Source organism: Schistocerca americana, chromosome X, assembly GCF_021461395.2.
Source record: "Schistocerca americana isolate TAMUIC-IGC-003095 chromosome X, iqSchAmer2.1, whole genome shotgun sequence".
Taxonomy (NCBI): domain Eukaryota; kingdom Metazoa; phylum Arthropoda; class Insecta; order Orthoptera; family Acrididae; genus Schistocerca; species Schistocerca americana.
In genome coordinates, this window is record NC_060130.1 from 927,139,497 (window position 1) to 927,152,266 (window position 12,770).

A 12,770-nucleotide genomic window follows, 5' to 3' on the forward strand; every position below is an offset into this window, starting at 1 on the left:
ATTACAAAAAAGATAATGCACATTAGAAAAGGTGAGCAATGAGACTTAAATGGAATACAAAGCCAATTTTCAGTAAACATAACCCATTAAATGATAAAACATAAAAGAGGAATCATCTTGAATCTTGCATAAAGGACTCAGCTACATCTATTGTTGAACAGTAGTGATTGTTTTTATGAAGTAAAATACTGTTTCAGTTAACTAGTGTTTTAATTAAAAGGAAATGACCCAATATATATTAATGTGCAAACAAAATATCTCACCACAAAGGAGTCATCAGAAAAGTGCAAAATTCAGCCAACATATGATTACTGTGCAGATTAACAGTGTATGTTGCAGACCAACAAGAGGTGGTCACCAACTGTGGCTCACAAATTTAGTAAAACTTTTGCACAAAAATTCAGTGTCATCATCAAAATAAAGTGTACAAATATTTTGGCCTTTGGCTCTACAGTCTGTAATTTTGGAGGAAATCAACATATCAGTGTTGGCCAAGTCCTAATGACTAACCACATGGTGAGCCAGTCTTGTGGGCTCTGCTGTTATAATAATAATAATAATTATTATTATTATTATCTTCACTTTCTCAGACGTTAAGTCCGGTTAAAAATGGAGTGACGCGGACCTTGATCAAGCGTCACTTACTTTTAACTGTACAGTATGTGTTATATTGCATTTAGGAACTTTCGGGTAATTGAACATGTATCAATAATTACGGATTTCTGTAGCTGTATATATATGTTTGGATGTAGCTGTATTGCATTGATGTACTGGTGGATATTGTGTGGTATGACTCCTGTAGTTGATAGTATAATTGGTATGATGTCAACTTTATCCTGATGCCACATGTCTTTGACTTCCTCAGCCAGTTGGATGTATTTTTCAATTTTTTCTCCTGTTTTCTTTTGTATATTTGTTGTATTGGGTATGGATATTTCGATTAGTTGTGTTAATTTCTTCTTTTTATTGGTGAGTATGATGTCAGGTTTGTTATGTGGCGTTGTTTTATCTGTTATAATGGTTCTGTTCCAGTATAATTTGTATTCATCATTCTCCAGTACATTTTGTGGTGTATACTTGTATGTAGGAATGTGTTGTTTTAAAAGTTTATGTTGTAAGGCAAGCTGTTGATGTATTATTTTTGCGACATTGTCATGTCTTCTGGGGTATTCTGTATTTGCTAGTATTGTACATCCGCTTGTGATGTGATCTACTGTTTCTATTTGTTGTTTACAAAGTCTGCATTTATCCGTTGTGGTATTGGGATCTTTAATAATATGCTTGCTGTAATACCTGGTGTTTATTGTTTGATCCTGTATTGCAATCATGAATCCTTCTGTCTCACTGTATATATTGCCTTTTCTTAGCCATGTGTTGGATGCGTCTTGATCGATGTGTGGCTGTGTTAGATGATACGGGTGCTTGCCATGTAGTGTTTTCATTTTCCAATTTACTTTCTTCATGTCTGTTGATGTTATGTGATCTAAAGGGTTGTAGAAGTGGTTATGAAATTGCAGTGGTGTAGCCCATGTATTTATATGAGTGATTGCCTTATGTATTTTGCTAGTTTCTGCTCGTTCTAGAAAGAATTTTCTTAAATTGTCTACCTGTCCATAATGTAGGTTTTTTATGTCGATAAATCCCCTTCCTCCTTCCTTTCTGCTTAATGTGAATCTTTCTGTTGCTGAATGTATGTGATGTATTCTATATTTGTGGCATTGTGATCGTGTTAGTGTATTGAGTGCTTCTAGGTCTGTGTTACTCCATTTCACTACTCCAAATGAGTAGGTCAATATTGGTACAGCATAAGTATTTATAGATTTTGTCTTGTTTCTTGCTGTCAATTCTGTTTTCAGCATTTTTGTTAGCCTTTGTCTATATTTTTCTTTTAGTTCTTCTTTGATATTTGTATTATCTATTCCTATTTTTTGTCTGTATCCTAGATATTTATAGGCATCCGTTTTTTCCATCGCTTCTATGCAGTCGCTGTGGTTATCCAATATGTAATCTTCTTGTTTAGTATGTTTTCCCTTGACTATGCTATTTTTCTTACATTTGTCTGTTCCAAAAGCCATACTTATATCATTGCTGAATCCTTCTGTTATCTTTAGTAATTGGTTGAGTTGTTGATTTGTTGCTGCCAGTAGTTTTAGATCATCCATGTATAGCAAATGTGTGATTTTGTGTGGGTATGTTCCAGTAATATTGTATCCATAATTTGTATTATTTAGCATGTTGGATAGTGGGTTCAGAGCAAGGCAGAACCAGAAAGGACTTAATGAGTCTCCTTGGTATATTCCACGCCTAATCTGTATTGGCTGTGATGTGATATTATTTGAATTTGTTTGGATATTAAGTGTGGTTTTCCAATTTTTCATTACTATGTTTAGGAACTGTATCAATTTAGGATCTACTTTGTATATTTCCAATATTTGTAGTAACCATGAGTGGGGTACACTATCAAAAGCTTTTTGGTAATCAATGTATGCGTAGTGTAGCGACCTTTGTTTAGTTTTAGCTTGATATGTCACCTCTGCATCTATTATCAGTTGCTCTTTACATCCTCGTGCTCCTATGCAACAGCCTTTTTGTTCTTCATTTATAATTTTGTTCTGTGTTGTATGTGTCATTAATTTCTGTTTAATGACTGAAGTTAATATTTTGTATATTGTTGGTAGGCATGTTATGGGGCGATATTTAGCTGGGTTCGCTGTGTCTGCTTGATCTTTAGGTTTCAGATATGTTATTCCGTGTGTAAGTGTATCAGGGAATGTGTATGGGTCTGCAATGTAACTGTTAAATAATTTAGTTAGATGTGAATGTGTTGAGGTGAACTACTTTAACCAGAAATTTGCTATTTTGTCACTTCCAGGGGCTTTCCAATTGTGAGTAGAATTAATTGCTTGGGTGACTTCATGTTGCAAAATTATCACTTCAGGCATTTGTGGTATCATCTTGTATGTGTCTGTTTCTGCTTGTATCCACCGTGCATGCCTGTTATGTTGTACCGGGTTTGACCATATGTTGCTCCAGAAGTGTTCCATGTCTGTTATGTTTGGTGGATTGTTTATTTTAATGTGTGTGTTATCTATTGTCTGGTAAAATTTCTTTTGGTTTGTGTTGAATGTTTGGTTTTGTTTCCTTCTATTTTCACTTTTTTTGTATCTTCTGAGTCGTTTGGCTAATGCTTGTAATTTCTGCTTCTTTTCGTCTAATTGCTCTGTCGCTTCTTGTTGTGAGATTTTACTTAACCTTTTTCGTTTTTTTTCCGAGATTTCATTTCTTATAAATTGTGTTAGCTGTCCGATGTCTTTTCTCAGTTTTTCTATTTTGATCTGTAGCCTGTGTTGCCATGCTGGTTTTGTGGGTTTCTTCTGTGTGTTGGTTGGTTCTGATCTCTGCCTAGTGTGTATATTTAGTGTATATTTATTGTGTATATTTATTATTATTATTATTGTTATTATTATTATTATTATTATTATTACTACTATTTGAATGTGGGTTCAAGTCTAGTGGTTGATTTTGACAAAAAAAAATTACATAAAATATACTTTTTGAAGAATTTAGAATTTCACATTTCTAAATAGTTTTATTCATTTTATATGGCAGAAATTATAAATATCAATGATCTCCATGTTTTCATTTCATTAGAAGTTAGATTAAAAGAATTTCAAAATTACAGATAACAATAAACCTGAATTTGTTTATTATAATAAAACTGAACTGCATTATTTTGGAGCAAGGGAGACCACTCATAGAATAGCAGAAGCACAAAGTTGGCAACAGGCATAGACTCTAGCTCAACAAATAACTTATTATAAAACCTAGCAAGTTTTCTTTTTTCTGTCTGTCGACAACTCAACGCTTCTGCTATTTGGTGAGTTTTCTTTATCCCCAAATATTTACATTCTGCCACAATTTTCCTTAATATATTTGAACTACATTATTCCTTAACATTAATTTAATTTCAGCATATACATTCTGATTTATCAAGTGTTTGGATGGATCTGCAGAATTTGTATCAGTCTTTGACCAGAAGGATCAATGACTGATTCAAATTCTACAAATTCAATCACCGGATCACTCATTTCACATTTCATGTTTGGATGGAATGTCTTAAAATGTCATTATAGACATTATGAATTAGACATCACAGGAAACTTGTATGTTGATTTTCTCTGAAGTTACAGCCACAAGCTGAAACAGGTGGCTACTGTTCCCACCTCCTCCCCTTCTTCTTCTTCTTCTTCTTCCTCCTCCTCCTCCTCCTCCTCCTCCTCCAATGACAAATATCTGCCTGAAATTTCATCCAAATTTGAGACCCATAGTGTGTTTGCCTTTGTAAGACAACTATCATCATACCCCTTCAATCAATTTTCTTTGTATCAAGACTCGAGTCCAAAGAACTGCCTGCAGAGTTCCAGAAATATTCCTCGGTTCCAACACATGACACCACCCATACTGGGTAAAACCTCTTACTGTAAGAAGTACTGCCACATACGGCTTGTTAAGGTTGTTAATGCTGAACCCCATTTTCTGCACTCTGATCTGTGATTTGGACATGGTCCACCAACCTATTTCACTTATATTAACTGTTGATGATCACCACTTAGCCCATCACTAACAAGACTTATCCCATATGCAACTCAAAATCTGACAGACAACAGGTAAGTCTATGTTGTGAAGAGCATTTGCACAGGCCAAGTAATACATAAAAAGGCATTGTCTTACTGGAATGCACAAGGAGAAATGTGGTGAAGCATGGGCAGAACTCTGCCCCTTGCATATTCTCACATATTCAAATTCTTCTGCAGCACATTATTCGTAATAGTCTAGCCAACAACAAAACTTAAAAAACAGCACCTCATACCTGATTATCAGATTAGTATGGCATACCAAAAATTATACAGGAGCAGACTGCTCAATAACTGTCTCAGAAATAATTGCTATTTCAACCCAAGGTAAGAGAAATCAGTTCCACAGTGCAAATGCCATGTAACTATCTATATTAATATTGCAAGTGCACTTAAGAATCAGTGTTTGAGGAACGTGTTCCAGCATGGAAAAAGAGCTATTATGCTAAGGGGACAGCCCATGCTGTCTTCAATGGTCACAATTTTTATGAACTGCAGGTATCCTTCACAGAAATTGCTACTAATGGGCAGTTGTGGAGACCAAACACATGTCATTCTTTCAGGATACAGTGGTACTGTAGTACAATGAGGAAACTGGTTTTATGTGGTCAGCTAAAACGTCCTCACCAGTGCAGACCTATTCACCAAAGAATAGCACTTACAGTCAACATCCTCAGTTACTTACAACATGAAAAGAATAGATTGCTACCCACCACATACAGAAGGCATTGAGATGCAGTGAGGCACAGTGACAATGGATGCTAGAAATGTTAAACTTTCAAACTACGTCCCTCGTAAGTACAAAATACAGACACATTCACACAAGCACAACTCTCATACACATGTCCAGTGTTATCTCTGGTGACATCTCTGGCCACTAAGTCCCAAATCTTGGCAGCAAGCAGCAAGTTGGGCCTTCATGCCCGGGGATGGCAGTGGCCGTGTGTGAGTGTGTGTGTGTGTGTGTGTGTGTGTGTGTGTGTGTGTGTTACTTATGATGAAGGACAGTGTGAAAACTGGACATTTCTAGCATTCTTTTCATTGTGCCTGTCTGAGCCGCAGTGCCTCCTCTATGTGGTGATTAGCAATCCATCCTTTCCATACTGTCCTCAATTATCTGTTAGATATATTACAATCTCTGTCTTCCTGTTACAGTTTCTACTCTCTACAGCTCCCTCTAGTATTAAGGAAGGTATTCCTTGTCTTAACAGATGTCCTATCATCCTGACCATTCCTTTCGTCAAGATTTTCCACATACTCCTTTCTTCAGCAATTCTGTGGAGAACCTACTCATTTTTTATTAGTTCTCTTAACTTTCACCACAGTCATACAGCATCACATCTCAAAAACTTCAGTCCCCTTCTTTTCCTGGTTTTCCGCAGTCCGCGATACACTTGCACACAATGCAAGGCTCTGAATGTCGAATATTAGAAATTTCTTTTATGTCTTCTTGCTTCATCTACCATATGTTATTTCACTTCCAAGTAGCTGAATTCCTTCAGCTTTTGGCCTTAGTAGCCTCCTATTTTGATGCTAATTTTACTGTCAATCTTATTATGATGCTATTCAGTAACTGTTCTGTTCTGAAGAACCAAATATTGCATCCTCACTGTAAAGGATAAATGGGTGCAGGGTAGCCAAAAGACCTGTCACTTTAGGAATTTAGACAGCCAAGCAAAAGGGATGTTGACACAAAAGTACACTTTACTTCACAAGGTGTAGTCTCTCAGACTGCATAAAAATTTTCAAACTCGCTCGAGGTAAATTCTGGCAGAATGCTTATACACTTTTCAGACTGTCCTTAAATTGACAATGCTATAATTTTTTGCCATTGGCTGCATTATTGTCTTTTTTGTTTGTTGCTGACATATGTTACTGACAACCGTTGAATCTCCTAGAATATATCTCATTATCTACATATTTGTTTTCTGCAGTATAGTACTGCATACTTTATTTCTGTATCTATTGGGTGCAGTTTTTAAACGCTAGAGTTTAGTTTTATGTGCATATTTACTTGTTACAAATACTACAATTTTTCAGAATTTAAAATTTGGTTCTGTAACAATTAATTCATATATACTATTTAAAAAAACACAAAAGCATGTGATGTTCTGTGATAAAAAGTTAAATACTGCAGGCTTTATTTAGTACAACAAAATCAACAAAGAGTATTTAAAAAATACTTAAATAACTGTGCAATTAATTGATATTTAACTTAAATTAAAAATTTCAAATGAATTGTGCTTTAAATCTCACATTAAACCTAGGGGAGCTAGAGACCCCACCCCATAGTACAGGTTACAAAAGAGTCACCTCATGAGTTAATGGTTAAATGAATATATTTTACTCAACTTGTGAATGAAGAAGTGCTACACTGTTAACTTGTGGCAGATGCAGCAAGCTATAAGCAGAGACCTGACATGAGCATGTGTCTATGTACACTGAATGTTTGCTATTAACAACTCTGTGTAATGATCAGCACCAACTAGCGACGCGGAAGTGATCTTGACTAGAAGTAATCTTGAATTAGAAGACTGGTACTCAGATGCTCATCATTTATAACACCATCCTGGATGTCTTCATTGGTCAGCGGCCCGGAGAATTTTCATTGGTGGCAATGTTCAAAGCATTGCTCACAGTGCCAACAGGAATCTTGGAGGTACTTGTTCCGGCAGTATCAATATGATACAATACTACAAATCTCATTTCTGCTACTCCTCAATCACTTTTATCTTTCTTCAGTTCTCTCTCAATTCACACTATCTGCTCAGCAGACTGGTCATTCCATTCAACATGTCCTATAACACTTCCTTAATTTCACTGAGAATTGCAATGGCATCAGTATAGCTTATCACTGATATCCTTTCACACTGAATTTTAATCTCACTATTGAACCTCTCTTATTTCCACCGTTGCTTCTTTGATGTTTGAATTGAACAAGAGAGGAGAAAGATTGCATCCCTTTCTCACAAGCTTTTTAAGCTGAGCACTTAGCTCTTGGGCTTCCATTCTTAGTGTTCCTACTTTGTTCTTGTACATACTGTAAATTATAAGTTTTCCCCTCTAGTTTACACTATTTTCTGAAAATTTTAAATATCTTGTAACATTTTACATTGTTAAACACTTTTTCTAGGTTCAAAAGAGTCTCCTGATTTTTCATAAGACTCGCTTCCATCATCTAGCACAACTTCAGAACTGCCCCTCTCCAAGCCCAACTGATAGCGACCCAACTGATCCTCAATCTTATTTTCCAGTCTTCTGTGTGTTATTCTTGTCAGCGACATAGATGCAGATGCTGGTAGGTTGATCATGTGAGAGTTTATACACTACTGCTATCTTCAGGATTACGTAGATGATATTTTTCTGAAAGCTTGATTGTACGTCTCCAGGCTCACAGTTTACACACTCCAACTATCATTCAGTCATCACAGGAGGATAATTATGGTGGTGCTAATGATATTATAAAGGATAAATTTTATGTCCTTGCATGGTAGCAAAGACACTGCAAGTGAACACCAGTTCCCAGTGACAATAGTTAACAGTACATAATATGGTACGGCAATACTGACAGCTCTTCTGAATCTGGTTGACACCTGGCACAGTACTGCAACATGGGTGCAGCTGGCTCACGGTGATGCTCGGGAGGGCACAGCATGCAAACAGCACCGGGGCAAGAAGGGCGCGACTGTCAGCATTGGTAGCTCATTGATGGCAATGTTGCTGTAGGCAATGGCGGCATTGGCAGATGTTTGGCAATTGACTTTGTGGCGAGAGGGTGAGCCACCCAGTGAATCTGGCAGCACCAGTAGCCTGACGAGCTGGCAGTGGCAGCGGCGGCCATCAGTGTCAGCTGGGAGGTGATGGTCTACCAGTGGGACAGTCCATGATGCGAGGATACTGACAGAGTGCATGGTTGTAGAACCGGTCATGATGTCGGTAGGCATTAGGAACCAAAGGGAGTGACAGCCTCAACCAATGGTGGCCCCCGAGGACATAGCAAAACAGGCAGGCCAGGGTATGATGAGCCTCTGACTGGTGGGCTGCATGTGGCCAGCATAATTGCCTGGCTTGTAGCCATGTCAGAAGACGTTAGGAGGGACACCTGCAGAATTTTAACAAGAGCCCCACTGAGCAAGTTCAACATCAGCTCAGCAGAAAGGAAGGCTCTGCAAGACTTGATAGCAGACAAAGAACTCGCCATTTTACCTGCCGACAAGGGGAACGCCACCGTCGTCCTCTCAAGAGTTGAATACAACAGCAAGATGGAGGCACTGCTAGAACGATCCCGCCTATCACAAACTAAGAGAGGATCTGACTGGCAAAATCCAGAGAAAAACATTAGATCTTCTCAAGAAGAGTTCTATTCCTTCTAAAGTGACCAAAAGCCTATGCCAACAGGCTGCAGTTCCCGAAGACTGTACGGCCTACACAAGATACACAAGGATGGGACTCCTAGTAGTGAGCAACATTAGAGCCCCTACTTATTTTCTGGACAAACATCTTACTACACTGTTGAGGCCCCTCAAACTGTGATCACCATATCCGGAATTCAGAGGCCTTCATAGGTCACCTGAAGACACTTAAGCTACAAGCTTTGACGTTATATCTTTGTTTACTAATCACCTCTGCAGGATTCTTTAGATCTTATCAGCAGGCAGTTTGAGAAAGACATTGTGGCATTATTTAAACACATGCTTCCCTCAACTTATTTCTTATTCAATGACCAGTATTTCGAACAAGTGGACAGTGTTGCCATAGGAAGTCCTCTGTCTCCCATGGTGGCCAACTATTTTATGGAAGACTGAGGAAAAAACACTGCAGTCGGAAAGTCTCAAACCTTCCTGTTTCTGGCTGTATGTAGACGATAGTTTTGTGGTGTGGCCCTGCAGAATAGAGACATTACCTGTGTTTTTCTGGCATCTGAACGTGCTCCATCCCAATATATAGTTCACAATGGAAGTGGAAAAGGATGGCATATTACCATTCCTGGATATCATAGTGAGAAGAAAAGCTGTTGGTACACAGCATCTATTGCAAATCAGCTCATACGGAGCTATATTTGCAGGCAACAAGTTGCCATCACCCTAAGCAACGCAGTAGTGTCCTACACTCTCTGGTGCATAGAGCACATGTAGTCTCAGATCCGACAGTCAACCTCAGGAGCTACAACACCTGAGAACGGTATTCCAACAGAATGGATATTTCGATAGGCAGATACGCCATGCATTCCGTCCTAAGCAAACTCTAAGCAGAGATGTAAATGAAGATGTGGAGGCACCCACTGCAACAGCGTTCTTGCCCTATTTTGGCGGCATATCTTCGGGACTTGAAAGAATCCTCAAAAAGCACAATGTCAAGTGTATTTTCGGCCACCAGCAAAATTGAAGAATTTATTATGCTCGGTCAAAGATGACCTTGGCCTTAGGAAATGTGGTGTGTATGAAATCCCATGCCAATGTGGAAAATCTTATATTGGACAGACATGCTGAACCGTGCAAGAACGTTGCATCGAACACCATCGTCATACATGCCTGGGGCAACCTGATAAATCATTGGTAGCTAAGCATTGCCTCGATGCGGGACATTGTATGCTTTACAAACAGACGGAAATTTTATCCCCGGCATCATCTTTCTGGTATTATGTTGTTAAGGAGGCCATACATATCCGTATGGCGGACAATCTTATCAACAGGGATGCAGGTTTTCAACTAAGCGCCACCTGGAATCCAGCACTGGCTGCCATTAAATCAAAATGGGGAAAACAAGAACTTCCGATTCATCACGTGACGCAACGTGCAACTGAGATTTAGTTTAGACTTTAACCACAGGAGCATCCGGCAGCACAGTCATTGTCCATAGTGCACGCACAGATGGCCTTTCTGTGGCTCCCTGCTGGGGGCGCCGCTTTCCTCCAGCTACGAGCGTCTTCTTGCACACGCATATTGCCCACTCCCGGCATGATAAATTTTGACACTGCCATGCGATTACCATCAGTCGTGCCTTGCAGCAGTGACAGCAGCAGTTACCACCACCTGATGATGTCGAGCAGTTGCATCAATGAAATATTCTGCGAGTTACACAATACGATCGAGCAGCAAACTTGAGAAGCGTATTTGCAACAGTAAAATTATTCATGGAACCTAGAAGCAGCAGTGCAGCACCAGGTTGGAGTCAAACCACATCCAAAGTTGGGTGCTGTCCAATGGATTGCACAGTCAACAGCTTTGCAACTGTGCTTGTGATGATGACAGGCTACATGTGCTCAGGCAGAATCAGCCTGAAGGGAGTATTACAGCCCAGTTGCACACAGTAGTTGTACCATTCCAGACAATTTGGTGTGGCAAAATGACACCACTGATAGTGTGAAATTAGCAGGGGGCAGTAGCATTTACGCATGCACAAATCAGCTTGTCATCATCCAACAGGTGGGCATTTATGTGATGTCAGGTCCGCATTGTTCAGCGCCGCACCAATGAGGTGGAAGCATCCGTTGTCGCCAGAACCCAGGGTGGTCCCACACTTTGCCACCTTACCAGTAGTATAAAGTAGTATACGAGGGCAGTTCAATAAGTAATGCAACACTTTTTTTTTCTCGGCCAATTTTGGTTGAAAAAACCGGAAATTTCTTGTGGAATATTTTCAAACATTCCCGCTTCGTCTCGTATAGTTTCATTGACTTCCGACAGGTGGCAGCACTGTACGGAGCTGTTAAAAATGGCGTCTGTAATGGATGTGCGTTGCAAACAACGGGCAGTGATCGAGTTTCTTTTGGCGGAAAACCAGGGCATCTCAGATATTCATAGGCGCTTGCAGAATGTCTACGGTGATCTGGCAGTGGACAAAAGCACGGTGAGTAGTTGGGCAAAGCGTGTGTCATCATCGCCGCAAGGTCAAGCAAGACTGTCTGATCTCCCGCGTGCAGGCCGGCCATGCACTGCTGTGACTCCTGCAATGGCGGAGCGTGCGAACACACTCGTTCGAGATGATCGACGGATCACCATCAAACAACTCAGTGCTCAACTTGACATCTCTGTTGGTAGTGCTGTCACAATTGTTCACCAGTTGGGATACTCAAAGGTTTGTTCCCGCTGGGTCCCTCGTTGTCTAACCGAACACCATAAAGAGCAAAGGAGAACCATCTGTGCGGAATTGCTTGCTCGTCATGTGGCTGAGGGTGACAATTTCTTGTCAAAGATTGTTACAGGCGATGAAACATGGGTTCATCACTTCGAACTGAAACAAAACGGCAATCAATGGAGTGGCGCCACACCCACTCCCCTACCTAGAAAAAGTTTAAAGCCATACCCTCAGTCGGTAAAGTCATGGTTACAGTCTTCTGGGACGCTGAAGGGGTTATTCTGTTCGATGTCCTTCCCCATGGTCAAACGATCAACTCTGAAGTGTATTGTGCTACTCTTCAGAAATTGAAGAAACGACTTCAGCGTGTTCGTAGGCACAAAAATCTGAACGAACGTCTCCTTCTTCATGACAACGCAAGACCTCACACAAGTCTTCGCACCCGAGAGGAGCTCACAAAACTTCAGTGGACTGTTCTTACTCATGCACCCTACAGCCCCGATCTCGCACCGTCGGATTTCCATATGTTTGGCCCAATGAAGGACGCAATCCGTGGGAGGCACTACGCGGATGATGAAGAAGTTATTGATGCAGTACGACGTTGGCTCCGACATCGACCAGTGGAATGGTACTGTGCAGGCATACAGGCCCTCATTTCAAGGTGGTGTAAGGCCATAGCATTGAATGGAGATTACGTTGAAAAATAGTGTTGTGTAGCTAAAAGATTGGGGAATAACCTGGTGTATTTCAATGCTGAATAAAACAACCCCTGTTTCAGAAAAAAAAGTGTTGCATTACTTATTGAACTGCCCTCGTATAAAGGGTCCAGCCACACTTGCCCTCAACAGGGCATCAACAGAAGAATACTATGCTCTGAGTCCTGGAACATGATGCAGCCCAATGTCCAGCAACCATAGCTGCCCATCACCCTGCAATGCAGACAACATGAGATTCTTTCCTGCTGCTGTCAACACACTGCCTGCACACCAGAGATGTCAGCTTAATGTTCTGCCTCCCAAACAGCTTGTGTACACCAATCGCTGTACCTCATCGCCTGCA

General features: G+C 40.1%; 1 protein-coding gene across 1 annotated transcript in view; it reads right to left on the bottom strand.

The window, feature by feature from the left end:
- The window catches only part of LOC124556850 (leucine-rich repeat-containing protein 40-like), a 210,815-nt gene that overhangs the window by 119,613 nt on the left and 78,432 nt on the right, over nt 1-12,770 (bottom strand). The gene's annotated exons all lie outside the window — the stretch shown is intronic.